Source organism: Pygoscelis adeliae, unplaced genomic scaffold (genome assembly GCF_000699105.1).
Source record: "Pygoscelis adeliae isolate BGI_AS28 unplaced genomic scaffold, ASM69910v1 Scaffold207, whole genome shotgun sequence".
Lineage (NCBI taxonomy): Eukaryota > Metazoa > Chordata > Aves > Sphenisciformes > Spheniscidae > Pygoscelis > Pygoscelis adeliae.
The window spans coordinates 1,548,520-1,552,647 of record NW_008825160.1 but is presented as its reverse complement, the minus strand read 5'-3'; positions in this window follow the sequence as shown (position 1 = coordinate 1,552,647).

Sequence of the window (4,128 nt, the reverse complement as noted above, 5' to 3'; positions counted from 1 at the left end):
TTGTACGAGGGAACTGACAGACTCTCCCTTCCTTGTGTTCAACCTCAGGTTCATTATCCTCACCGAGGCGGTGAGAGTGACGGGGACCATAACTCTGAGTCACTTGCCCTGGAGAGACCTGCTAGCTTCAGTATCAAGGTGTGCCAGCACGCTGCATGGCAAGAAAATGATTCTGGCATCAATGAGGTTTTATTCAGAGCCATCATAGCAGGTTCTCTGCAAAATGACCTCTTCTCATGCTGGGGAGTTATCTGAGTGAGTGGCCGTGGGTGTTTTCGTCTGTGCTAGTTGTCCTGTCTCCCTGCACAGCCACCAGTGAAAAATGGGTCCTTTCAGGATACAATTCATCTCATTGCAACACAACCTCGATGGCTAAAATAGATCAGTGAACGACAAAGGAAAATGCTTGTTTCCTCTTGCTGACCCTTAGGGAGGATGGGAGGAACTAGCCCAGCTATGGATGGCTACGCTATGCCTTTCTAAAGCCAGGTGGGATGAATCCCACCAGTGGGTCTGCTTTGACCTTTCTTGCTGTAATTGTTTTAGGAAAGGGAATGTCTCTTGCTGTAAATGCAGCAGAGCCCTGAGCCCTGTGGTGTGTCGTATGTTCCCACAACCCAGCAAGCATTTGGGAGGAAAGCAGGAATCAGTTTGGTCTTTTGCCTTCAGCGAAAACATTCAAAGAAAAAAAACTGAAAGGAGAATAACTGTTTTATTTTTATTTGCTTCTTTGAATTTCCTGCCTTCTCATAAATTCTAATGGTAAATGTACTCACTGACCTTATAACTCCCAAAACCAAACGTGATGCCAAGACATCTCCACAGGCCAGCTTTCTTTCAGTACGCCATATGGGATGCAGCCCTTGTTCCTACAACACAGGCAAGCAGATCACCAGTTAGTCACAATTCATGACACACAAACATTTTATGGGTAGGAACATGACAAGCAGACAACACCACCAGGCATTATGTTTTTCCTGGCTACATCTGTGCTAGTAAATAAAAGAAGGCCAAGGTGGAGTATCAAGCACTGTGATGCTTAGCTGTTAACATGCTCCCCAGCACAATTTTGGACAGTGCCAGCTAACCCTCTCCCAGACAATGCACAGTTTGGGAAGAGTATGTACCAGGGATTTTTTCCCTTCATGGATAAAACTGCATCCAGTCTGGCTCCCTCTGCCCTGTATGCTCTTAGACACAATTGCTTCACTGGGCCAAATATACAGAGCTCGAGCACAGAAAGGCATACTGGGAAAAGAGTCTACTGGGTGAGGAGATGTTTGTAATAAAATCTTGGAAAAGGAGCTGCTTAAAAGGTTCGGACTGTTATGACTGTGAGAGTGCGATGCTTACCTGTTGAGGGCTGTACATGGGGATAGGAGGTTGAGCCCTAAGAAATGCTTGTGGTTGGCTTTGAAGTTAGATTTTAATTTTGAAACACAGCCTTTTTGGGGCAGAGAGATGATGCCAGATAGAAATCTATCCACTGGAGCAAGTGATGCATCCCAGGGCATCCCACCTTTGTCCCTCAGACACTACTGACAGGTATCAAGTTGGTCCTATAAGTGCTGCCCTGTCCAGTTTGGTTAACCCTTTGCTGGAGGAGCACCAGAGTGCCAAAGTACAGACCCTGAGGTACTGTCAGGACCTGTCCTTCTTTGTAATGCGGCAGGTCTACAGGCATGGACACGAGCTAAATCTCATGTCCTGATTTATATCTTGTGGCCCTGAGTTGGGTCTTACTCACCAGCTGCAGTGCAGGGCAGACCTGCAGGCAGCTTACAACCCCTTGATGTCACTAGGGAGAGCCAAATGGAAAACCTCTAGGGTTCAAGACACCAGGGTCACCTTGATGGCCATGCCATAGCTCTGGTCCTGTGCTCTTCTTTCTTTCTGATGGATGACTATGAAAGAAATACGGCTGCAGACACTGATCCAATTACGTTAACGGTACCTAAGTCTGCTTTCACAGTACCCAAGCCAAACCAGAATGCACTCGCCAGGGAAACACTGTCTCATAAAACTGCCCTGCTTTGGATTAGCAAAGGCAATCTGATTAACACCCCAGCAGGGGCAAGACACAACACCGAACTCGATCTTAACTACCACATCAGAGACCTCCAGTGAATTAGATCCAGAAGAGGCAGCTGTGAGTTATGGGGCTGGAATTCCATCAAGGGCTTCTGGGGAGGTCATAAACCACCAAACAGCTCTTGCAACCTCCCCCTTCTTCCCGTCCACCATCCACAAATAGAATTATAGCCCCATAATTCAACTGGGGTCTGTTTGTCTGCAAAAGGACAAATGCAAGGACCCATCTGTGGGGGTGTCAGGTTGTAAATTCATTCTTTTTCCTGCCATTCTTCCATCTCCTGCTTCACAGGGTGATGCTTCCAGGCTGCACCCAGGTCTCCTCATTTTCCCCACCCATCCTATCTTCTTCCTTTCATCTCCTTCCTCCTTCCTTTCCTGCTTAGCAGAGACATAAAAGCAGTCGCTGTCTTACAGACCAATCTGCCAGGCAACCACTCACATCCAATGCCCTTCCCTTCATCCTGGAGAGTAAAAGCAATGCTCAGTCTGCTTCTCCCTTCTTTTTACCCACAAAGAATTCCCTAGCCCAAACCATACTGCAAACATCTAACCCACGTTAAACCTTCTGAATGAAAGGGCTACCCTTGTTCTTTTCAAGTTGGGCCAGACTAGGTAGTTTCCCTTAATTGCATTCTTTGATGGTTTAGGGGATAAGAGGGCGCCCCACCCCTTTATATTTTTGCTGGTATTTTCATGCAGGCATTCAGCCTGCAAAATAGAAAGCCAGTCTGGGACATTTCAGCATTACATATTAGACAAGTCTAAGTGATTCCAACCTCGGTCTGTCTGTGGGCCATTTTGGGCAGCCTGAACTTCAGAGGTGGTCCATGCTTCCCAAAGCTTGCCTTCAATGGTTGATAAACAGCCAAACTGCAAATCCCTTGTAAGTTCAAGCTGGCAGGCATCATAAAATACCCTCAATACAAGTTCAGAAAGAGGAAACTAAAGCTGAGTCAAAGGTTGGATCTTCCAGAAAGGAAGCGAATTTCTAGGGTCAGACACAAAGTGGGGACTAGAACCTGCTGGTCCAAATCTTGGGTGATGTGTTAGATCACACCACCTCTTCTAACAGACCAGCTGGTCAGTGTGCATAGATAAGAAAAAAATGGACTTGAGCACTTTACATTATATCAATATCCCCTCTTCTTCCACCAGAACCTTTGCAACTTACTGAATTTAGGAATTTGATGTGATAGATCAAGAAGCACAACCTGGAAGTGCTGGACATCCATACATGGGAAATGGCAGGGCACTGTTTCTCACTGGCTGAGAGATTTCTATGCCTTATCTGTCATTTTTATTACCCTTCCTATATTTTATGATATAAATGATCACAAACTCCCTTTAAGTCAGGAGGGAGTTGTACCAATGTCAAAACACAGCAAAATCAGTAGCATACTTGTCATGTTTATTTAAGCCAAGATGGCTTACATGCTTATGTGAGTTTAAAGCTTAAAGGTCAAAAGGTTCATGCTGCTCTGACTTAGGCAGCAGCTCCAGAACCCTTGGAAAGGCTTTTCCTGACAAGCAGTGCCGATTCTGAGGGTATCTTGCATTATTTTCTCTGATAACGCAGTCTTAGCACACTTGAGAAGGTTGTTTCACCAAGCAAAAATGCAAAAATACATGTAGGGTCATATGGGGGCTTTAAGTCAGTGATGGGGGCTCGTTGAGAAGGGAGATTTTCAACAACAGGTAAAGACAGGTTCTGATTGCTTGTTTTTAAATACCCTCCTGCAGACTTTTTCTCCTAGTTTGGCCAACCAGGATGGCAAGGTTTGTCATCTGAACAGATGGCTTTCTTAATCAGATGGAATCCCTGAAGGTTGGGTTTTGTTTGTTTCTTTGGTTGGTTGGTTGGTTGGTTTGCATTTTGTTTTCTGTCCATCTCTGAAAGTTGCCTCACATGACTAACTCCAATGTCTTCCTGCTCCTCACTTGAGGCTTCTTTAATGTTCTTCCAAGCAGTTTCATGGAGATAAATGTGCAGGGTTCTGCTGCAACCACATACCAAAAATCACGTGCTAAAATTTA